The sequence below is a fragment of the Diabrotica virgifera genome, chromosome 5 (assembly GCF_917563875.1).
Source record: "Diabrotica virgifera virgifera chromosome 5, PGI_DIABVI_V3a".
NCBI classification, from domain to species: Eukaryota; Metazoa; Arthropoda; class Insecta; order Coleoptera; family Chrysomelidae; genus Diabrotica; species Diabrotica virgifera.
The window spans coordinates 256,962,442-256,988,735 of NC_065447.1; the positions used below are offsets into that span (position 1 = coordinate 256,962,442).

At 33.4% G+C, this 26,294-nt stretch overlaps 1 protein-coding gene across 1 annotated transcript in view; it reads right to left on the reverse strand.

The window, feature by feature from the left end:
* LOC114334834 (zinc transporter ZIP1) overlaps positions 1–26,294 on the reverse strand; it is a 100,028-nt gene that overhangs the window by 40,946 nt on the left and 32,788 nt on the right. The window lies entirely within an intron of this gene.

A 26,294-nucleotide genomic window follows, 5' to 3' on the forward strand; every position in this document is an offset into this window, starting at 1 on the left:
GTAAATATAGAATCGAGCAGCTAGAGAAATAAAAACGGAGGAACAATATAGTAATAAAGAACCTGGACTTAAACACTAGTGCTATTCAATTGGTCAAAGAGTCACTGAAGTTTACTGAAACAAATCTGGAGCCGCTGGAAAACTGAAAAGGATATGGAAGACAAGGATATAGTATTTTAAAGACACAAATAAACTAAAAGATATGCAAGGAAAAATAATTTACATAGAGTATGGTTTAACAAAGAAATAAAGGGAAATAAAGGCCAAGGCCAGAAAAGTGGCGAAGAATGAAAAAGATAAGAATAATACTATGAAGATATGCATGACTATGGATATATAGGAAGATGTAGAGGTTCAAATAGGAATAAACCCAGGAAAAACACTCAAAAAAACTAAAAGGAACCAAGAAGCGGAACCAAATACAATGACGAACAAGGTTATGAATAGGGACAAGAATTTGGAAGGACTAAATATAAAAACAAATAATAATGTAAAGAGGAAGAAAAAAGACAGGATAGAGAACAGAGAAAAGGGAGAGATTAAATTGGAAACATGGAACGCCAGAGGTAGTAGAAAAAAGAAGATAAAACTGGTTAAGGAAATGATATGCCGAAAAATAGAGATTCTGGGAATAACTGAAAGATAAAAGAAAAGGCTTAAAAATACACAACGGATACTGACTACTATGGTTAGGAGTATACACAAAGGAGAGGGCAAAACAAGGAAGTGGGACTAATAATCACATCAAATAGGTTAAAACATATTGAAGAAGAAAATTATGCAACAGAGAAAATAAAATTAGTGAAGGACGAAACATGGTCAGGAATAATAGATTAGGGTGAAAACGAAAACACAAGGAAGAGAAAAAGGAGAGAGAGCAATCTTTTTAAATAGATACAATTAGAGATTGATAATGCGAAAGAAAGTTGGGAATAATACAACAACGGCCTAGAGGAAGGCATGGGAAAGGAAGGCGAAGAGATAGTAAACATAAATGAGGAAATAATAAAATAAATAATTGGGTTGAAGGAGATAATTAACAACAGCTGGAATGTTATGAGCACGTATTCTGATTGGAGGGAGAAGCAAATTTTGATACAAAATTGGAGCTCTTCCAGAATGAAGAGCACGTATTCTGGTGTTACCAACAAATGTTAAAAGGGAATTAGAGATAAACTTTAACATGAAAACAGGATCTTATAGACCAGGAAAGGATATTAAGAATAAGTTGGGTGAATAGAGTCACAAATGTCGAGGTGTTGAGAAGAATGGGAAAATAAAGAGAGATTTTAAATACAATTAAAGTTAGAAAACTGCAATATCTGGGACATGCCATGAGTGGCGAGCTTTATCACTTGTTGCAATCAATAATACAAGAAAGAATGCAGGGTAGAAGGAGTCGTGGAAGAAGACACATCTCTTGGTTTAACTGCACTTTTGCTGATCTCTTTAGTTAGAGCAGCGGTATCGAAAGTGCGAATTGCCATGATGGTTGCCGACCTTCTTATAGTCCAGGAACCGAAGCTTTTCACCTCGCAATTTTTACAGAATGGATCGATTTGTAAGTAGTGGATAGTCCAACGATCAAAATCTATATCATGCCGAAAGACGCTTTTACCATGGGAGTGGTTGCCACCCCATATCGGGGGGTGGAAATTTTTGAAGTTATACTTCTTTAGGCGCGATTGGAAGATAATTTTTATTATTCAGCGCGCATGCGCACACAGACGATATGGAGTTCGTTGCTAAATCTTTTAAGTTACATATGTATCATTCCAAAAAGGGTGTGGAAAGAATATATTAGTGTTTTTATTAAATATATTTATTATAATTTTTGTGTCTTTGGATTTGTCTTCCCCGGGAATAAGTTAGTAAGTAATATTTAAAGTATTTTTATACTTCATTTGATCTATTTGTGACTATGTCTGGAAATCTTGAAATCCGTAAAAAAATGGGAGTATAGCTCAGTGGTAGAGGTAGTTCCCCGGTTAAAATCAGTGTGTTTTCTATTTTTTTTTGGTATTGTTTTAATAAACATTTTTGGAAAGTACCTGTTGAATACCTGTTGAAAATATATTTATTTCGTTGAAATCATATAATAGAAGTATAACTTCTTACGTGCGTACAAAGTACGCACACATTCTTTTTTATTATATTTTGATCGCAAAAGTTGATAAAAACATTCATTCTAAGCAAAAAATGTTCTATATATTTTTTTGATAAAATTAATAGTTTTCGATTTAATAGCTATCGAAAGTTATAGTTTTATATCGAAAAAATCAATGTTTTTCGATAATATACTCATTTACGATTCACTCATTTTTTGCCGTAGAAAAATTTTTTTTAAACCAAGTTCTTGGGAATTAAATAATCTACAATTACATTTAAAAAATTTTTCGTATCTCTGTTGCTAATCTTTCTATTCTGAAGAAAATGGCATTTTTTACAAAACTACAAAAATTCGTTATTCGCTTTAACTCCTGCTTTTAAAACTAATCATTCTAAGCCAGTCAAACTTCTAGACTCTATTAATAATATATAAATAAAGAAGAATGAGTAAGGCCAAGGACTAAAAACACCGCTAACTTACATTGTTATGTTTCCAATTGGATATCTCCTTTTTTTTTTCAAAAAAATATATTGATTTTTTAACCGTAACTTTTTTATTTTTTATCTCAGAAAGTTTGGTAAAAAGAATTTTGTAGATTATTGCAAGATCTATAAGCCTACTAATATTAAATCTTTTTAAAATCCTCAGTTGCAAAAAGAGGTGACATTGAAAGGGTTGGTAAAGGTGGATTTTGCATGCCATTACAAGTTTTAATTGTCAATGGCTCACTCAATTTTTGCCGTAGAAAATTGTTTGCAAACCAGGTTCTTGGGAATTAAATAAGCTACAATTTCATATTTAAACATTTTTTCGTATCTCTGACGCTAATCTTTCTATTCTGAAGATAAGGCCATTTTTTTCCAAACTACAAAAATTCGTTATTCGCTTTTAACTCCATTTTTTTAAAAACTAATCATTCTAAGTCTGTCAAACTTCTAGAAAATATTAATAATACATAAATAAAGAGGACCAAATAAGGTCAATGACTAATTTTAATTAGGGTGGTGATTAGAAGGTTGCTTCCGATCACTTTTTCGCTGAAAAAATGACATTATTTTCATTATAAGTCACTTAATTTTTAAGCTAGAGACTTTTCTTTTATTTCTGAAGATAGATATTTTTAAATATTTTAATGCATAGTTTTCCCGTCTTTTGACTTTGAAACTACAATATTTAGCATTTGACGAAGAAGAGCTAACATGTATTAAAGTATAGCTCGATTACTATTGGTCTTAAAGAAAATGAGAAAACCCAGTTTTGTTTATTTTTTCAAAAGGTACAATTTTGTTAAGTAAAGTTGTTTTGATAAAACGAAAATTTTTGGAGTTATTAGCATAAAACTTATTAAAAACATTAATTTTTTCAATATAAAACTAACACTTTCGATAGCGAATAAATCGAAAAATATTAATTTTATCAAAACAATGTATAGAACGTTTGTTGCTTAAAGTGAATGTTTGTACCAACTTTTGCCGTCAAAATATAACAAAAAATGCCCACCCACGATATGGGGTGGCAACCACCCCATGGTAAAAGTGCCTTTCGACATCATATAGATTTTGATCCTTGGACTATCCACTACTTACTTTTAAATTTTCAAGCAAATCCATTCATTCTGTAAAATTTGCGAGGTTTTGTCCTATTTTAAGCTTCATTACTTGGACTATTAGAGGAGATGACACATGAAGAATAAAATGGTACAGGATAGCTTAATGATTTAAATCCAAAAATGATTTAACCAAAGGAATAAAGGAATGGATATAGATGCATGAAACAGAGTTCGAGCTTGATAACAAAAAGAAAATGGAATGAAAAGAGTGATACACTGTGCGAAAAATCAATAGAAATAAAACTTAAAGGTAAAAGTAGTATAACTTTAATATAAAAAACTCATTGTTTTAATTTTTAATTACTTACGATGCATTTGATTATCAACTACTTCTTAGGTAAGAAGTCAGTGACCTGCATACTGTTTTATCACAAGTAAGGTTAATAGTCTTAGTTTTGCAATGAGTGGGTATCTTTAATGAGTGCTTTCCAAATTACCCCCATCAGGCGTATCCATATAATATAGAAATTGCTCAGTACAAGAAATATCATAACACTATCATCTTTAAATTATTTTATTTGCAGTGGACTTTCTTAGTTATAAATCAAACACTTCTCGTGAACTTTCTCCAATGAAACAGAAACTAAATAAATGACGTAACACTAGATATACCGTTATTAAGATATCTTCATAAAAACAAAGAAAATGCGTAAAAACATTGGTACCAAGTATTATATTTAGTAAAAATTGCTTTGTACCAGATTCGGTTCATAAGATAAGGCAGTCAGTACTATTATCTAAAAACTATTTATATAAGATATTTTTGTAATATTTAGTATATATAGTGCCGCAAATAAGTTCGCAAATATAGTGCCTTTGGATGCTAAATGGAGGCCGAATTATGTATTGAATAGACACATAAAACTACTGAACTATACTTGAGGAGTCCATCTTTATGATGAATTCAGATATAATTACATCAGAATAATCGTCACTGAGAAGATTAACACAATTATACCATCTAGAGAACAAAAAGGCCAAAATATTAATTGGGACTTAATACGGTTCACTGGTGGATCTAAAACTGCCCATGGTACTGGATCAGGAGTCTTAGAACATACAACTGTGTCCCATGGTGAAATCATAGATAGAGACCCTAAAGCGAAAAGAATCGACATTTACACAGATAGCCGGGAGGCTATTATTTTCCACTGTTCCACTTGAAATATTTCTTTTTCAATTACATATACAGAGTGTTCCAACGAAAATTTGACCCCCACCCCAGTAACTAGAAACCAAGGGTTTTTTCAGAATTAAAAAAAACATGTCAATTTGTATTGAGGGGGGACGAATTTTTGTGCAAAATTTGTCCCCCTTTCCCTGCCCCGCATCAGCTCCCAAGTTTTTTTTATAAATAGCAAGTGTAGGCGAGTGACACATCATTTGAAAGGTTTTGTTTTCTCTCAGGAATAACCTTAAAGATAATTTTGGACTTAACTAATTCATTAATTAATTAATTCAATAATTAACTAATAGGGAACTTGCACATTTTTTTTTATTACATAATAATGTTCAGTTTTGTATAAAAATGAGATTTCCAAAATTTCACGCTTCAAAACCTCATAATAACTTAGAAGTACAAATTTAAAGTCTTCGGTATTTTAAAGTAGTTCGAACGGTCCGTGACGTCACCTAGTTTTACATTAGTTATTATTATGGTTATATTTCGCTGTGTCTAGGTAAACGCTAACGTGTACGCAAATAAAAAAGTTAGGTACATACACGCAAATTAAACTTCATTAAGCCAGTGACGTCATTATTTAACGTACGTAGTGACTGTATATTTTGGTAAATACATGCTATTTTGATATGTTTAGTGTTTGTTTGATAGAACAATATTTGTTAAGGGAAGGGAAGCAGAACTATTCAGATGTTTCAAACTTAATTGTAATAAATCAATGTATATAATAAAAGTATATATTTAGGTTAGCAAAATAAATATATGTATTTAGTTGACATGACACGTACAAAATATTGCTAAAATAATTTTTATACGTAAGTTAATTATTATAATCAACTATTTTAAATGGGAAATAAGCCACAATTTAACTAAAAAAAGATTTTATTAACGTTTCGACGTCCAAATCGGATGTCATTGTCAAAATACAAAAATTAGTCAGATTAAATAAATTATTAGAAAAAATTTTTTAGTAAACAAGAACATTTTTGTTTAATTTAATAATATTTTATATTTTGACAACGACGTCCGATTTAGACGTTGAAACGTTAATAACATCATTTTTTTAGTTAAATTGTGGCTTAGTTCCCATTTAGAATAGTTGATTACAAAAATGCCACAAGGAAATAGCTTCATAACAAGTTAATTATTATTGTGAAAGCTTTAGGTCTTCCTTTTATTTTAATTTTGGACGGTAATACTAAATATTGCATATACTAAATTGTAACATATTGTACTATATTGTAATACTAAATACTGTATTTCACTTATAACTAAAAAATATATATTAATTTAAAGTCTCTTAACTTTTTCATACTGTTTTAAAATGTTGTTAAACTCATTAAAAAAACTAAATAATTGTCCACACTGCATAGTTAATTTAAAAACAAACACTAAACAAATAAAAAATAAGAAATCTCTTTACTAATCAATATTTAAATTAAAGTATAAACACAACGCAATTAAACAAATTCCAACACTCTGACATTAACTTTTTTATTTGCGTACACGTTAGCGTGTACCTAGACACAGCGTTATATTTAGGTATATTCTTCTTTTCCTTCTTTAGTTTATTGGCCTCCACCTACTTGGGTATTTGGCCAGCTCGTCGTAGGGTAATAAAGGAAAAATATTTATATTCTAATGACATTTATCGTATGTCGTTGTAATAATATATACCAGTTTGTTGAGATTGGAGTTTGATACAATTTTTGAAGGAAGGAAAAGAAGGTTTACTATTGAAAATAAAACCATTTTGTAAAAGTAAAAATTTTCTATGAATAGTTCAAACGAACAAAAACACTTTTAACGTCACATAACTGTATTTTTTACTGACGTTTATAATGTCTAATTAATTTTGTTTACTTTTTGGTGTAAAATGTAAATGCAAAACTATATGGCGTCACGACGAGTTTTTTGCTGGCTGGAATAATTTGAATTTTTAATCGTCTTTAGGGGAAAAACGAAAGACAAACAAAACTTTTTATCATTGATACATGTTTTAAATTATGTTCTGTTGTGATTTATAACATTTTTTCCAATTTTAAATTTTATGCAAGTTCCCTATTCATAATAAGTTTGTTAAGTCCAAAATTATCTTCAAACTTATCAAGGAAATTAAAAAAAATAGGGCGTCGTTTAGAGAAAAAAATTACCTTTCAAATGATGTGCCACTCGACCACACTTGCTATTTAAAAAAAAAGTAGTGGTCGATGCGGGGCAGTAGGGGGTTACATTTGAGGGCATGAATTTTGCATGAAAATTCGTCCTCCTTCCATTAAAAATTTACGTGTTTTTTTTTTAATTTTGAAGAAGCTCTTGGTTTCTGAGTTTCTGAGGGGGTCAAATTTCCGCTGGAACAGACTGTACATATATTGTATTTTAAACCTTCCAATTTTGGCGTTAAATCAGAATGTACCATATTATCGGTTATCATAAACACTCTAATGTTTATGAGACAGATCTGATTCATTTTGCATCTACAATTATAACATCAATATTTATTTTGAATTAAAACTATGTCTATGAAGAATTATAAAAGGTCATTAAACAAGAGCTTGTACGTCAATTCAAATAAGCTGACCAGACATTTAAAAAAATTATTCACTGCACTTAAAACCATCAGGCCTACATCAACAGAAAGCTAAGGTGCGTTTGTAACTTCAGCATATTTCTGTAAAAAAAAAAGAACCAGAACACTGAACAATTTATGTTTTCTTAAAGCATATTTCAATCATAAAAACAACGAAAATTTAAATTAAACAAAAATTTATAATTTTCCTATTTATTTCCTTTAAAATTTTGAATTTTATACGGTTTTATACTAAGTACTTAATTGCACTGAAAAAAAAATAAAGAATTAAAAAACAATTTCTTTTTTTTATTTTTAAATTTCCTGAATCCCGGGAAGTCCCGGGAAATCCAAATTATCGACTCCCGATTCCCGCAAAATCAAAAGGGGCCGGGAAAATGGAGCTCTAGTCATAAAGAAAATAAAAAAAAACGGTTTGGTTTATTTTTTCAAAAGATACATTTTTGTTAAGTAAATTTGTTTTGATAAAACGAAAACTTTTTGAGTTATTAGCAGAAAACTGATTAAAAACATTAATTTTTTCGATATAAAATTAACACTTTCGATAGCGAATAAATTGAAAACTATTAATTTTATCAAAAAAATGTATAGAACGTTTTTTGCTTATAATGAATGTTTTTACCAACTCTTGCGGTCAAAATATAATAAAAATTTCCACCCTCGAGATGGGGTGGCAACCACCCCCATGGTAAAAGCGCCTTTCGGCATCATATAGATTTTGATCTTTGGACTATCCACTACTTATTCTCAAATTTTCAAGCAAATCAATCCATTTTGTAAAAATTGCGAGGTTTTGTCCTATTTTAAGCTTCATTACTTGGACTATACATGTACTATGCCATTGCAATATGCTAATGGTCCAAGAGCTGTGAGACATTTTTGAGTAGGTATTTTAGGCAACCTGAAAATTTTTCAGGTGACTCTTCCATGATAGCCTAATACAAAAATGCCGGTCTGGCTGGAGGGCAGCGGTTATTTTCCCCAAAAATCCCCCCCAAAGTTAAACAAAAGGGTAAAAATTGTTATTACAAAAAATATCATTGACGTGACTTTAAAGTAAATTTAAATATTCAAATATAAAGAAAATAAACAGGCCAGTGCGATTTTAACTATGCAAGATACTTGCATGGGCGTCCCAGGATTATTTTCAGGGGATGCATCTGAACTTCAGAAGATTTCATCTGAATCTGTACATACTATTAACGAGTATAAAATACACAACTATACATGCCTAACTATGTACATTTCTTCCGGACAGGGAGGTGCAATTGTTATTTTGACAGGGTATTTTTTTTATATTAAAAATAAACATTCTAAAAGACAGTTTTTTTAGTGAAATTTACCAACTGCCAGGTAATCAAACAAATTACGCGTGCATATAAATGAAAAGCGCTATAGGTAAGCAGCAGTGTGCGAAAGAGTGTATACCGATAGCTGTTTGCGTCCTCTGTTGTAGCTGAGCGAGTCTGTTCGCTCGAGAAAAATCACGTGACCTGGCGATATCCATGTTGTTGTTCCTCGAAACGTTAGAGTATGTATTATAACATATTATAGTTTTTTAAGTAACTTTTTCTTAATTAAAGAAAAATAATACGTACTATACAATATATTTTGCAAATATAATAGAAAAAGACAAATTTATTATTATAAATATATAGGTAGAAAAGTATAAAACTATAAACTAAATTAATTCTGTCCGAATCTTGTACTTCTTCTTCAAACTCCTCAGCTGAGCTTAAATATTCATTCTCTTCTTTCTCGTCAGACTCCCTCGAGACTCAGATTCCTCTTCTACATGATCTGTAAATAGTCGTAATATGTATTTAGAATTATTTAAAAATTAATTAGTAATTAACTAGTTGAGTTGCTACGTATTCTCCGTCCTTGTATACGGAGTCGAAGCCTGGACAATCACGGGCGCATCTGAAGAAAGACGCTGTTGAGATGTGGAGTTATCAAATAATGTTAAATATATCATGGACACACGCAACAAACACAGAAACATTAATAAAGATGAAAAAGGCAAAAGAAATACTCAACACTATGAAGGAAAGAAACATGAGCTACTTTGGTAATACCTACACTAAGAAATAAAAAACGTGATGTGATTGGTTATATAAGGAAAAGTATTAAGCATTGGTAATTTTTCATTAATTCTAAATACATATTACAACTATTTACAGATCATTTACAGATCAGGCAGAAGAATCTCAGTCTCGAGGGGAGTCTGACAAAGGAGAAGAGAATGAATATTTATTTTAGCTCATTTTTCTTTCCTTCATAGTGTTGAGTATTTCTTTTGCCTTTTTTTTTATCTTACCTAATGTTTTCGTGTTTGTAGAGTGTTGTGTCCATGATATTTTTTACATTATTCGATAACACCACATCTCAACAATGGTCAATTTTTCTTCAGATGCGCCCGTGATTATCCAGGCTTCGACTTCGTATAAAAGGACAGAGAATACGTAGCAACTCAATTAATTAATCACTGATTAATTTTTAATCAATTCTAAATACATATTACAACTATTTACAGATCATGTAGAAGACGAATCTGAGTCTCGAGGGGAGTCTGACGAAGAAGAACAGAATGAACATTTAAGCTCAGATGAGGCCTTTGAAGAAGAAGTACAAGATTCGGACACCGAATTAATTTAGTTTATAGTTTTATATTTTCTACCTATATATTTATAATAATAAATTTGTCTTTTTCTATCATATTTGCAAAATCTATTGTATAGTACGTATTATTTTCCTTTAATTAAGAAAAATTACTTAAAAACTATAATATATATAATAATTACTCTAACGTTTCGAGGCACAACAACATGGATATCGCAAGGTCACGTGATTTTCTCGAGCGAACGGACTCACTCAACTACAACAGAGGACGCAAATAGCTATCGGTATACGCTCTTTCTCACACCGCTGCTTACTTATAGCGGTTTTCATTTATATGCATGCGTAATTTATTTGATCACATGACAATTGGAAAATTTCACCAAAAAAAAATCTTTTGTAGAATATTTATTTTTAAAATTAAAAAATACCCTGTCAAAATAAAAATTGCACCTCCCTGTCCGGAAGGAATGTACATAACTATGCATGTATAGTTGTATATTTTATACTCGTTAATAGTATGTACAGGTTCAGATGAAATCTGCTGAAGTTCAGATGCACCCCCTGAAAATAATCCTGGGGCGCCCATGCAAGTATCTTGCAGAGTTAAAATCGCCCTCAAATCGCCTGGCCTGTTTATTTTCTTTATATTTGAATATTTAAATTTACTTTCAAGTCATATCAATGATATTTTTTGTAATAACAATTTTTACCCTTTTTTAACCTTGGGAAGGATTTTTGGGGGAAAATAACCGCTACCCTCCCGCCAGACCGGCATTTTTGTATTAGGCTATCATAGAAGAGTCACCTGAAAAATTTTCAGGTTGCCTAAAATACCTACTCAAAAATGTCTCACAGCTCTTATACTATAAGTGATGTCAACTGAGGTTTGAACCAGAAGAGATCCTAAAACTACCAATTAGAAAGTTTTTAGCCTTCGTTGAGACCACAGAACTTATTAGAGTGTAAGGAAAAAAACAAGGTATGGTTCAAAGGCCTTACTACCAAGTGCCAGAGACTAACATCTCGCCTGACCTAAGAAGAAGATGTAGAAGACATTGGAACTGACTGCGAAAGAATATATCTAAGACGTATACGAGCAAAACCTTGCAAGCTTTGAGATATAATGATCCAGAAAATATATCAAAATAGAAAACAAGGAAGACACAATAAACAGTGCGTAATATTCCAATCAAATATTATGTCCTAATATAAGAGAAAAACAATTGAAATATTGCTAACAATTTGTCAATATAGATGCCAAAAACAATCCAGCAGAATTATTGTTTTATTGCGTTCAATTTTTATTGATAGGGTTAGTGATATCTCTGAATATTAACATTTTGTCAAAACAGTTTCTTAAAATAAATGAACTAAAGATATTTCATAGATTAATTTCGCAAAAACAGACCTACCAGGTCATGCAAAAATGTTCTCAGTCTAGGGAAAGTGTCACTATTATAATAAGTAAAAGATATAACAAAATGCGAATGAAGATGAACCGAGAGGTACTGACCACCATCAGATCTCGAAAGTTACAATACTTCGGATACATTATGCGAAACGAATCCAGATATGTCGTCCTACAAGTCATCCTGCTCCTAATAGCACACGACGTCCTTTGGACGTCCAAAATAGGTCCAGTTTTGGTCCTAACGTCCATGGACTATAAACAGACGTCTTTCGGACGTCCGACATTGGACGTACTTCGGGTGGAATAAATATGGACGTCCTTTGGAAGTCCGTACTGGACGAAATACGGACGTTTTCTGGATGTCCACATTGGACATATTACACTAATTACGGGATCAACTAGCAAATACATTTCAATAAAATGTTAACTTATTTAGGTTAATAAAATCATTGAAATGGAAAAGGTTACATCATATGTTTAGTTCAAAATTGTATAGTTAATATCCAAAACATGTTTTTGTTTTTAAGTAATGTATGAAAACGTCAGTCTTGAAAATGTAGACCACTATATGTATATATCTTGGACATACCATTAAAATCGGGAAAGAAAACCAAATAGCCGAAATAAAAAGGCGCATACAATTGTCTTGGATAGCTTTCGTCAAGTTAAGCTTTATCTTGAAGAATAAAGATATACCAATGTGTCTAAAACGTAGAGTTTATGACAAATGTATCTTGCCTGTAACTACATATGGACAGGAGACCATGACCTTTACAAAGAAAACCTTAGAGCAGCTCAGTACAACCCAAAAAGCGATGGAGAGGGCCATGCTAGGGATTAGTTTGAAAGACAGAATTCGAAATATCGACATTCGTGAAAGAACAAAGATTACTGATGTCGCAAAACGTATAGCAAGGCTCAAGCGGCAATGGGTCGGACACGTTGCCCGAGATAATCCCGAAAAATGGACACAGAGACTAACAAACTGGAGACCAAGAGAGAACAGGCGAGGAGTAGGCAGACCGCAGAAGAGGTGGGCGGATGATATCAAACGGGTCGCAGGCAAGCAGTGGATGAGAATTGCCAAGAGTAGAAATCGATGGAAGCAAATGGAAGAGGCCTATGTCCAGCAGTGGACGAACACATGGTGAAGAAGAAGAAGAAAAATGTGTGAAAATCTTGTTTGTAGCTTATTCGTTATAATTTTTTATTATTCTAGTTACTAAGAGGATATAAGTTTGCTAATTAATTCTAATAAGCAACAATACAATTTTTATCAATTTATCCGTACTACAGATCAATCTTGAACGCATCTTTTTGAAGTTGAACATACGTGCCCAAAATAGGTCCAATTATAGTCTTAACGTCGATGGACTATAAATGGATAATCTTTCGGACGTCCGACGTTAGACGTACTTTGAGTTGGACATGTACCAATTACGGGATCAAATTCAATAAAATATTAATTTATTTATTAGTTTAAATGCAGTTCCATACAACTCTTCAGAGCAGCGATAGATAGAGTAAAGATAGTGATGATGATATACAACCTCTGATTGAGAGACGGCACTCAAAAGAAGAAGAACCAATACACCGATTTCTTTTCATTCTGTCCTCGTAAATCTATCTTGTCCTTGTTTGCTTTGTATTATTATAAAATTACCATGATCAAATAAAGTTAGATAAAAATCTATTTTTATTTAAATTTAAACGTATTTGAAGATGTGTACTTGTCCATATTTGTTTTGAATATTATTTTGAATGTACTTATAGTAAGTAGGATATAATATCTTAAATATTTACAAATTCTTGTTACAATAACTATTCAAATTACTTATAAGTTATTCAATTAAGTAACTTACAGCATCATGGAATTATCTGTGTTATGAATTGAAATACGTAAATATTTTTGATCTATATTTTGAAATTGGCAAAACATGTAAAAAAACCATGTAAAAAACAGGATATTGAAAATCTAAATATTTTTTTCATAATCACTAAGCACTGATTCCTGTTACATAATTGAAGTTCTCGGTTTCTATCGTTTTAAAAATGTAAATAATAGATACAAAAAGATAATATTTATATACTTCTTAGGGAAGTTGCTTTTTCAGCAGTAGAACAGTAAATTGCTTTACCAAAGAAAACAAAATCTGTATCATGCAATGAATTGCGTACCATCAGCGTAATAGGTCATTTCAAGTTATTTCTAAAAATCATACATCAAAAATGATGCATAGATGCATAGACTGTGTAAAGAAAATCAGCCATACACAGTTTGGTTTTCGGTGGGTACAAGAGGCTCTCTGTAGCTATCTGTAGCATACAAGTGTTAGGGTAAAAACAGAACAAGTGGGTCGCGGTGGAGGTGGAAGTGGAGGTCGCGGTCGATATCGATATCCATATAAAACAAACACATTGCAGTGAATGGAAGAGAACAGAGCAGGTAAGTCGCGGTGGAGGTTTAGCGCGATGCGGTCCAGGAGGTTTACATCGATGCTTTTGAAAATAAAATGAGTTTATTTTACATGGATGTCTACTGCGCGGCCTACAAGGATGCTTCCCTGTGATTGGTCCGTTCGAAGCCAAGTTGTCATTACCTGCGCTATCTGTGTTGATACTTTTTATATAATCCCTTTTTGTATCGAGTTTATTTTTGAATTTCTAAAGTAATTAAATTCAGTAAATTTTTGAAATATGAAGGAGGATCTGATTATTTACAGCTGACATTTCATCACTATCATCACTTGACTGACACAACATCGCAAAAGCACAGTCTTTTTGTCATTCAAATTTCATTAAACTACTTCACTTGATAGTGGTTCTAGCTCGACTGACAGCGCAGGTGACCTCCTTGCTATGTGCTGTCGGCATCGACCGCGACTTAACTAGTAGCATCTACCGCGACCTACACCTCCACCTCGACCCACTTGTTCTGTTCTTACCCTAACACAGCTAAGAAATTTAAGGAATGTCTGGAAGGTAAACTAGGAGACTATACAGGTGGTATAGTTGAAGACGTTAATAAGTATTGGAGGCAGTGCAGAACCATATTGGAGAAGGTAGCAGCTGAAATAATTGGAAGACAAAAGCGTGGAAAAATAAGGTCGGACTGGTACGATGAGGAATGAGCACAAGCAACGCAAAGAAAAAATCAAACATATACATGGTTCCAAGGGCGAAGAAAGAGAAAAGTGGAGGAAGAGCCTAAACAGGTGAGACGAGCCGAAAAACGAATAGTTAAAAGAAAGAAGAAAGTGTATATGGAAAACAAACTGAAAGAACTACGTGGGCGATAATAAAAAGCGATGAAGAACGTTTATGCTGTTTTGAACGTAAAATCCTCATATACACATACCCAAACTTATATGGAATCACAATGTATTTCAAAGTAATACTTATTTAAAAAACTCTAACATGAGGTAAAAACCACTTCTACGTAATTGGTATATTTATTAAAAATTTTAAAAATCCCAATGGATTGAATCAAATGTGTTCAGAACGTTTTCGGACCTATCAGTCCATCATCAGTGAATTCGAATACTTGCTAAATAGCCCCAGAACCAAACAATGGTTGAATTTATAATTAAATCTACATTATGTCATAGTAATATTGAACAGGCTAAACGCCGATGTTAAAAGATATAACCTCCGGGAACATGGTGAAACCCTACCAGGAAACTTAAACAACCATTTTAGGCCAACGTTGACTACCAAGTGTCAAAAGTTTGAAAGGAACTCAAGGAACAAAGGAACTTGAGTTCCTTTCAAACTTTTGACACTTGGTAGTCAACGTTGGCCTAAGATGGTTAAGTTTCCTGGTAGGGTTTCACCATGTTCCCGGAGGTTATATCTTTTAACATCGGCGTTTAGCCTGTTCAAAATTACTATGACATAATGTAGATTGAATTATAAATTCAACCATTGTTTGGTTCTGGGGCTATTTAGCAAGTATTCGAATTCACTGATGATGGACTGATAGGTCCGAAAACGTTCTGAATTGGACATATTGTATTCAATCCATTGGGATTTTTTAAATTTTAATAAAAATACCAATTACATAGAAGTGGTTTTTACTTCATGTTCGAGTTTTTTAACTATATGGTATATAACAGGGTGTTTCATTAATAATTGTCCATATAGTAACTGGAGAAACCTTAGCACAAAATACGAAGATTTAACCTAAAACACTTAAATAAAATGTGGTTCCTTACTGAGTTACAGGGTGTTTTATCTAAAAATTTAAAAACTATTTTTGCTCAGCATTTTAAAACTATTCGACGTATCGTTTTCATACTTGGCAGGAAGTATAGATACTGTACAATCTACTAAATTGTGATAAACAAACGTTTCTAGCTACTACCAGAGGCGTACGACAGGGGATAGTGAATGGTTGACCCTTCTCAAATTCTACGCCACTGGAGGAATTACTATTTTAGTTCCATTTTTAGATTCTCCAATACTTTCTACGTAAATAATATACTCTTCATTGGTAACGATAAAGTTATTAGTTTTCGAGATATTTGAAGTTAAATATGAAACGGCAGTTATTTTAATTAATTTATGATATGATTCATATGATTAAAATTTAAAAATTATTTGTACCCAGTACTTTAAAATTACTTGGCGTATCCTTATCATACTTGGCAGAAAGTGTAGGCACTGTACACCCTACTAAATTAAGATAAATAAACGTTTCTAGCTACTACCAGAGGCGTACGACAGGGGATAGTGGCTGGTTGACCCTTCCCAAATTCTACGCAACTGACGAAATTGCTATTTTAGTGTAATTTTTTGATTTTCCAATACTTTTTATATAAATAATATACTCTTCATTCGTAACGATAAAATGATTAGTTTTCGAGATATTTGAAATCAAAAATGAAGCGACACAATACATTAATCAAAATAACCGTGTCGTTTCATTTTTAACTTCAAAGATCTCGAAAACTAATGACTATCGTTACGAATGAAGAGTATATTATTTTCATAGAAAGTATTGGAGAATCCAAAAATTTAACTAAAATAGCAATTCCGCCAGTGGCGTAGAATTTGGAAAGGTTCAACCATTCACTTTCCCCCGTCGTACGCCTCTGGTAATAGCCAGAAACGTTTGTTTAACGTAATTTAGTAGTTTGTACAGTACCTATACTTTCTGTCAAGTATGAAAAAGATACGTCGAATAATTTTAAAATGCTAAGCAAAAATTATTTTTAAATTTTTAGATAAAACACCCTGTAACTCAGTAAAAAACCACATTTTATTTAAGTGTTTTAGGTTAAATCTTCGTATTTTGTGCTAAGGTTTCTCCAGTTACTGTATGGACAATTATTAATGAAACACCCTGTATATAGCCAACCTAGGGAACTTCCCCTTTTTAGTTTAATATTTATTTCTTTTGAAAAAACTTGTTAATTTTGCGAAGAATAAAGGCTTTTATTGAAAATAAACGAATATATAAGACAATCGGGTAGTACAGCTCGGTACGGTATAGGTTATTTGCTTGAGTTGCAAATTGAACGAAAATAAATAAACCAACTTTTGTGTCCAAAAACGAAAATATGCCTGATGTGGGATTATAGGACTTACAACGAGGAAATATTATTGATCTTGTGGAGAAAGTAATGTGCTCAGAGGGACATAGCTGTAGAGCTAGGCGTAATACAGGGCGTTCTGTCCAAAACTTATGCTAGGTAACAGGAACTAGGAAAGCTCAAAAATAAAGCAAGGGAAAGTCGTCAAAAGTAATAACGGCTCTCCAAGATCGTTTAATTGTCCTATATCTTTTCCTATATCTTTTCCTCCTAGGTTTTGATCCTCGATTCGCAAATCCTCCTGTCAGCTCAAATGGTATTTTACTTATTAGATATTCTAAGGCCAAATTGAATAGCAACAGTGATAAATGGTCTCCTCGTCCATGTCCTGATGTTACACTTAGTCTTTTATATTTGTTGTCAGTAATTTAAGACATTTTGAAAAACAAAAATTAAAAGTAAATCAGGTCTATTTATTGAGAGCCACAAATAATCCTTCAAAGAGCCACATGTGGCTCGCGAGCCACAGTTTGGCCACCCCTGCTATAGAGTATTTGAGGGATATGCTTATAAGAAAAATTAGAGCTCGCCGGGATAATCCACAAAACACCGCACGGCTAGTACAAGCTGCTCTTAAAGGATGGAGCAACCTACCACAACAAAATGTTGATAATTTGATTAGCAGCGTGCCCAAGCAAACTGAAGCTTGCATAAGGACTAGAGGTGATAACACTGACTACCAGAAAATACAAAAAAATAAATAAAAACAATTTAAACATTATTCGTTTTACTGTTTTACATTGAACTTTTGTATGCTATTGACTTTAAAACAACTACTTTCAATTTGTTTGATAAATACTTTATTGTTTTATTTAATTGTTATGTATTTGTTATTAAATTGTTTTAAAATAAATATCGTTTGACTTCGTGTGTTTGTTTTTTTTAAATACGCACGAAATAGTAAGAAATATCAGATGATTCCATATAAGTTTGAGTGTGTGTATATTTATAAAGGCATGCAGGGGAACCGATTATGGCGTAGACGTTATAATTTTCAGCTTCACGCCTTTATAGCGAACCTAGTGTTGGTAGAACCATCAAACTAAAAAGACTGCGGTGGCTAAGCCTGAGAGAGCTTAGCTGAGCCACTTAGAGAGAATGAACGAGACGGTGAGGATGGAGTGAGGAGGAGAGGCAGACCCAGAGCACGATTTAAGGACCAGATGGAAGACGATTTGCGAGTGTTAACAGTGCGAAATTGGAAAACCAAGGCGAGGGATAGGAAGGAATGGAAGCTGATTCTAGAACAGGCCAAGACTCACCAGGGGTTGTAAAACCAATGATGATGACTTGTGAACAAAAATACCTTGTAGACAACTAAACCTACCTAATAGGATTCTGAAGACACACGATTTAAAATAGTCCCGAGTTTCCGCGTGATTCTCCTTGTATCTTTCACAAATGGAACACTGCAAAAGTTTTGCATACTGAAACTAGATGATATCATATTACTATAATTACTATCAAGCTACACAAAACATTGAGATTACTTTGCATGCATCGCGTTTCTTACGTAAGATTTTTGCAACCTCTTGTAAGGCATACTTGACCTTTAACTGATATTTATGAATTACAGCAAGTGGCTAATCAGTTAAAATCTCTGATAGGTGTTTATTATCTTTGTCGCCCACTCAAATTTCTGCGAAAAATCAGGGACACAATAGGTATTTAAAACATGCAAAATAGAAGCCTAATCTAACAAAATAATTTACATTCATTCCACAAACCACAAAATGTTGAGACATATTAATGTTCTAGAGCAGGGCATTTAGGGAATAATAAATCGATTTTTAAATGCAGCACCTATCTACGTACTTGTAACTTTTTGCATTATGTTCGGGATGACGATAGTAAAAAAGTTTACAGTATAGTCCTGTCGCCAGGGGGGGGGGGTACAACGGCCTCCTTAATTCAGATGGACTTACCCAAGTTTTTTTTATATATTTTGACCCGCAGAATACGAATTTTTTGGGTAACAGTTGATCCGGATGTCGATAAGATTGTTATAGACAAAGAACTTGAGGAATTACATAACAGCGATTTCTCGCAAAACAAAACATCTTTTTGTATTTTTTGGGTCAGTTTAAGCAAAAAATATTCCTACAAGTTTTTTCGTAGAATGCATAGTTTTCGAGATAACCGCGGTTGAACTTCCAAAAAATCGAAAAATTGTAATTTTTGAACCCTAATATCTTTTGATTAAAAAATAAAGTAGCTATTCTGCTTACCGCATTTGAAAGTCTAAGTCAAATTATATCGGTTTTGATTATTTGCATTGCTAAAAATTTATTATTTTATTGTGAAACAAAGCTATAAACACCTAGTATGTGAGTGATGTTTTATATGATTTCTCATTTAAAATCGAACGAGTAGGTAGAGTAGATACAAGTGCAAGCGAGGCAATTTCTACGTAGCATGCGTTAAAACGTATGTATTAGGCATGGGAAACACTATGTGTTTATAGATTAGTTTAACAATAAAAAAATTAATTTTTAGCAATGCAAATAATCAAAACCGATATAATTTGACTTAAACTTTCAAATGCGGTAAGTAGAATTGCTACTTTATTTTTTAATCAAAAGTTATTCAGGTTCATAAATTGCAATTTTTCGATTTTTTGAAAGTTCAACCGCGGTTATCTCGAAAACTATGCATTCTAAGAAAAAACTTGTAGAAATATTTTTTGCTTAAAATGGCCCAAAAAATACAAAAAGATGTTTTGTTTTGCGACAAATCGCTGTTATGTAATTCCTCAAGTTCTTTGTCTATAACAATCTTATCGACATCCGGATCAACTGTTACCCAAAAAATTCGTATTCTACGGGTCAAAATATATAAAAAAAACTTGGGTAGGTCCATCTGAATTAAGGAGGCCGTTGTACCCCCCCTGGCGACAGGACTAGTAGAAAAATGGGTGGAAATGCTTAGTTGCATTTACAGTGCATAAAATGCATCCAAAAGTGCATAAACATGCCAGAATCAGTATACTAATGGGCAAATTTTGTTACTCGGGGGTTTTTGGGGTAGCTGAACACAAATACTTCATCAGAACCAAACCTCCGGTGTACCTGGTGTACCCAGAGTTACTGTTAAGTTACGTCATCTGAAATTTCGGGGGTTTTCGGTAGTAAATTGATGTAAACATATCAATTGGGGAGTTTTGGGGTTGCTGAACAGTGATACGCCATCAGAATCTACCCTCGGTGAACCTGGTACCCAAAAACCCTCGAAATTCCCGAAGATGACGTACCTTGGCAGCAGGGGCGTCATTTGATAGGGTCAGGGGGCCTATTGCCATTATTACATCATATATAATGTATTGTATATATAATGCTGGCGTGTATATATAATGCGTGTGGCTGGCCTCCACACCATGTAAAACTTTAGAGTCTAGAAACCCCAACGGGCGACCATGGCCCTCCATGGGCTGTCAGCGGTCACCGATGATGATGATATATAATGCTTGCCCCCCCCCCCCAATCAAAATTTCAAATGACGCTCCTGCTTGGCAGTGACCCTGGGTACCAGGTGGTCCGGGGATTGGTTCTAATAGCTTATTCGTGTTCAGCAATCCCAAAAACCGTCTAGGAATCTATTTGCATGCTTTTAGTGATGAAAACCCTCGAACTCGAACTTTCAGAATATGACCTGCCTTAGCAGTGGCCGTATCTAACTAGGCACCAGGTGCTCCGGGTGTCAGTTCTAATGGCGCATTCGTATTCAGCGACGCCAAAATCCCCGAGTACAAAGTCTGGCCCGCAATATACCTTATTTTAACATGTTTATGCTCTTTTGGATGCATTTTATGCACTTTAAAGTGCAATTTTGCATTTCCGCCCATTTTTCTATTGTAGACATTTTCCTTACGTTATTCTAAACACGAGTGGCACAAGGTGCTGTATTTAAAAATCGATTTATTCCGGTGTCTTTTTTCTAAATGCCTTGGTTCATACTGAGTGTAGAAACTGATAAAAAAGCAAAACAGAACACTTGATGTGATACTTCTTTTAATAAGGTTCTGAAACTGCTATTTATGTTATGTTTGTATCATATAAAAAGCCGTCTTCAGTATAAACAGAAACGTCGTTTCTATTTTTTTAAACAGGGGTACAATAGGTACATAACTGCTCGGGGAGTAAAAATTATACTCGCCTTTGCCGATGACGTAGACGCAGTAGCACAATCAACATTAGAAATTAAGGATATTTTCTCGAGCTTTGAAGAAGCTGCATTAAACATCGGTCTAAAAATAAATGAAGACAAAACAAAATACATGGTCGTCTCAAAACAAGAACGACGGCGAATAAGGCAAAACATTACTATAAACGATCACAACTTCGAAGTGGTTAAAGAATTTAAATATCTAGGAGCAACAATCACAAATGACAACAAATTAGAGCAAGAAGTTGAAACGAGAATAATGCCAGGAAACAGATCTTTCTTTGCAATGCAACATCTAATGAAGTCAAAATTTCTTTCACGAGGTGCAAAAATCCAAATATATAAGACCATAATACGACCAGCAGTCGCGTATGGAAGAGAAACATGGACGCTAACAAAAAGGGAAGTAAATAAATTGCTGGTGTGGAAACGTAAAATCCTTCGAATGATGTCCCTTGCAGAGACAGCGTGACAAACGGATGGAGACGCAGATACAATAACGAGCTAGAGTCTCTATTCGGAAAAGAAAATCTAGTCAGATTTTTATTTATTTATTTATTTATTTCTAGTTAATCCTTGCTTCTTGAGACTAATCCAGGTCGTTTCCTGATGGGATTACAGTAGTTGATACACATAATTTTTATTTTACAAATTTTCTAATTTAATTTAACTAATTAATAATGGCCCTAAATCTATTACTAATTCTGAAAATGATAAATCATAAATAATTCTAATAAAAGTTCTAATAAACAATGCTAAACAATTTTAATAAACAAAATATAATTTTTAATTTTTTTTTATTTTAAATTTGATTTTTTTTTTGGGAAAGTATAATTTTTATAGTGCTTCCAGTTCTCATTCTCAGATGAGAAATGCCAGCACTATTAATCTAAAAATAGTTAGAAATAATTGTAAGTGTAGGTCTATTTGACTTGTATAATATTCACAATGGTATTTCGGTGAGCCTCAGACCCTTAGCCGAAAATATCCATTGAATTTTAAAATTTCAAGTGTTTAGCTGTATTTTTTTTTTGTGGCATTTTTATAATCAAGTATATTCAAATGGGAAATAAGCCACAATTTTACCTAAAAATGATTTTATTAATGTTTCGACGCCCAAGTCGGGTATTTTTTTTGTTTGATTTTTAATTTTTAATTTTTAATTTTCAATTTTTAGTTTTTAATTTTTTATTATATAAATATTTATTTAGTTATACCATTATTTTATAATACATTTTTATATATAATTAATTTTTTTATTTTATAATTTCTTATTCAAATTCACATAGGTTGGATATTTACTTGATTTCTTCTGCGTCTGATATTATATAATTCTAATTGTTTATAGATATATAAAGGCGAATAGACTGAGATGGGCAGGGCATGTGATACGCAGTAACGACAATCGTCTTATAAACAATGTGTTCTGGGAAAGGCCAGATGGGAGAAGGTCTGTAGGACGGCCTAGAAAAAGGTGGAAAGATGCAGTCAAAGAAGATATAGAGAAAATGGGTGTGCGACAATGGGAATTAGTGGCACAGGACCGACAAACATGGAAGGCAATAGTAAACGCGGCAAAGACTCACGAAGAGTTGTAGCGCCATTGATGATGATGGCAATAGGTGCATGGGCGCCCATAAAAAATTTTTAGGGGGGCCAGACGTGAAGATATTGCACATTGCATTTTCAGTGGCGGCTCATGGGTAAAAATATCGGTGGGGCACTTTTATTTTGAGCGGCAAATACCAAATTATTAACAATTAAGTTAGTAAAAAAGAGTTTTACCACTTTATGCTCAAAAGAGTCAATATGAGAAGAGTCAATATGAGAAGAGTCAATATGAGAAGAGTCAACAAAAGACTGGAAATATTGGAAACCATCAAGATACGAAAGCTACAATACCTGGGGCATGTTATGCGTAATGAGAGATACAACATACTTCAATTAATTAGGGGAAAGGCGGGCAAAACGGGGTAGCTGCCTAAAACGGGGTACCCCCTTTTTTTCAATATCACTCGCTCCATCTATACGACGTTAATGAAATTATATTATAGACGCCTGTTTACGCCTTCTGTCATAAAGTAGATATAATTAACTGTTAGTCGATTGTTGTGAAGAGTACATGTGCGTTTTTAGTTAACCAAGTTATAATATCGGCCGAAAAATAATCCATCGTTAGTATTACTAAAACAATTTATTATTTAATATCATTACTTCCAACTAACAGTAAATGTGTTCTAGAGTATTCGTTTGTCATTATGTTAAAAAATAAACACTTGTAATAATTTAAACAGGTCATAATCTCAAAATCTGCTCTTTGGGCAAAATGGGGTACCCTTTTTACCATACCTATTGGTAGTCTTTACCCTTTTACCATACCAAGTAAGATAGCAGATGATCAAACCAAATCACAGACGAGTAAGAAGTCGCAATTGAATCAAACTCACAAAGTAGAGTCAGATTCAGAAGGCGAAGATAGTGACACTGACTGGTTCTGCGGAAACTTTTATTCAAGTTCCACAGAAGGATGGATAAGCCGATCCAATTGCCTTAAATGGGCTAAAAATTCATGTGCAGGTGTAGAAGATGAGGATGATGAAGTAGTACTTGTATGCGAATTTTGTCAATAGGCTTTTCTTGGTTTCAATTTGGTACCCCATTTTACCCTATACGACGGGCATAATGGGGCAATTTACATTAGTTTCTGTTTTTTCACATAATAAAAAAAACTTTGACTTTTTTTAAATTTAAATTATATTAATAAATAGTTAATACTATAACAATGATATTTGTCTTATTTTAAGACCTTAAAAGTTACAGATTTTTTTTAAATCCGAATTTAAACCTTAAGTACCCCATTTTGCCCGCCTTTCCCCTACACAGGGGAAAATCCAGGGCAAGAGAAGTGTAGGAAGAAGAAGAATCTAATGGTTGCGTAACTTGAGAGATTGGTACGGATGCACATCAACCTAACTATTCAGAGCAGCAGCATCTAAGATCAGAATAGCCATGATGATTGCCAACCTCCGTCGCGGAGGTTGGCAATCGCGTGAAGAAGAAGATGCTCAAAAGCTGCCTTGGATACAATCAAATTAAACTGGTGGGCATAACAATGGATTTAAAATGAGCATACGGAAAAGAATTTCAACTCCACTAATTTTGCCTGACATGACTGCGGCGCCATCATAACTTTGGCCAATTGACTTATTAGGAGTATTGTCTTGTTCAAGTTTAAATTATTAAGTTGCTCTCAAATACACTTACTAATTCCCTCTGCATTATGCGAATCAGGTACATAAAATATCCCCATAATCGTTCAAAGATTTGATTGTCAAGGGTATATCTCAAAATTAAAAATAAAATCATTTGATCTTAAACGGAGGCGTCAGTAGTCTCATCAGCCTCAATTGGCACATAAGGAGCCATTTCTATCTCTGTGCTTATTAATCCACGAGCTATAAATAACATTGAATCCAGCAGTTCGTTTTAAATAATTTTTGAAGTTTCCAAAAAGGTTGTATTATTTTTGGTTACATGTTTTTGCAATATAGTGTTAACTTCTCCCATTAAGTTGATAAGTCCCCGAAATACTCCAGGATTCGTAGATGTCAAACTTTCATCGTAACCTCTTAGAGCTAATTCAAACGCTCCGCAAAATTTAATGCAGTCGATTATTCTATTTAATACGTATCTGTTTTTGGCAACTATCTCGTTGTTTCTTTTATTTATCTTCTAAAAGTCGAGTCTAACTGTGATTGAATATTTATTGACCCTAATAATTGGTATTATGTTTGGAGCCTTAAAGCTAACGCAGTTTTTTAATTTTCTCTGAGATATGTTTTATCATTAACACTCCGGATAGTCCAAGCTTCGTCCACTTGTGGTGAAAACAATAAACACTTAAAACAATAGAAGCGACATAATAAATCTGCTAACAAATAATGTTTCTTATTGCATTTTCGATTAAAAGTTCTATTGTCTATTACCACTTTGTCCCGCCTGAATTATGTCCAATTTTGGTCTAGAACAGCGTTTCCCAACCGGTGGGTCGCGACCCACTAGTGGGCCGCGGGCAGATTTCAGGTGGGTCGCGGCGTGGCTCTTACAGTAGCTGAGTGACGTACAGAGTACAGAATAGCGTATCATCATGGGTGAGGGATGGGTCGCGAATATGAAAAAACATCAGAAGGTGGGTCGCCAGACATAAAAGGTTGGGAACCATTGGTCTAGAAGGTCCTAATTGTTTTGTATTTAAAAAAAGTCCAAAGTACTTTTGTCTTAATAAAGCGTACCTACACTATTAATATTTGTTGTCATATCGAATTATCGGATATTAACAATAATGAGTTCAGAATTATTAAGAATTGTACACTTAACAGACCGAAAACTAAGCTCGGGCTGTGTCCGGAGTGAAGTATACTGATGCGATACCGATTGCTAAGGCAAATACCGTAACGTTGGCAGTTACTACCTGAATCTGAGGATATTTATTTTTTAGCACACGGCAAGTCATCATCCAAAGCCCGATATTTTTCTAACTTGACAACAGTGGCCGCGGTCGCTCGAAAAAGAGCCCATCATCGGGTGCGGGCATTGATTAAAAACTACACTGTGTAGTTGTTGTTAATCAATGGTGCGGGTAAACACTGTTAAATTATGTATTTGTATACTTTTTGTAGCGTCTCGTCGCATCGACTGAATATTTATTAGCTTTTTAAATAAAGAAAGATTCATTCAAAATAAATTGTATGAGATATCTACTACATTAAGTGAGCTAGCGGGAGGGCAGTGCCCCTAGCGCCTCCCTGCCAGAGCCGCCCTTGATTTTATATACTTTGGATGACAATATATAGTTTAAAAAAACCGAACAGCTAGGGAGGCCACGGCCTCCCCTTGCCCATGGGTATGGGCGCCCATGAGTAGGTGGTATTTAAATAATGTAAATGAGAAGTTTAATCTGACAAAAATAATTTACATTCACTTTTATTCGTGTAAAAGTACCTACCAACTAACTGTT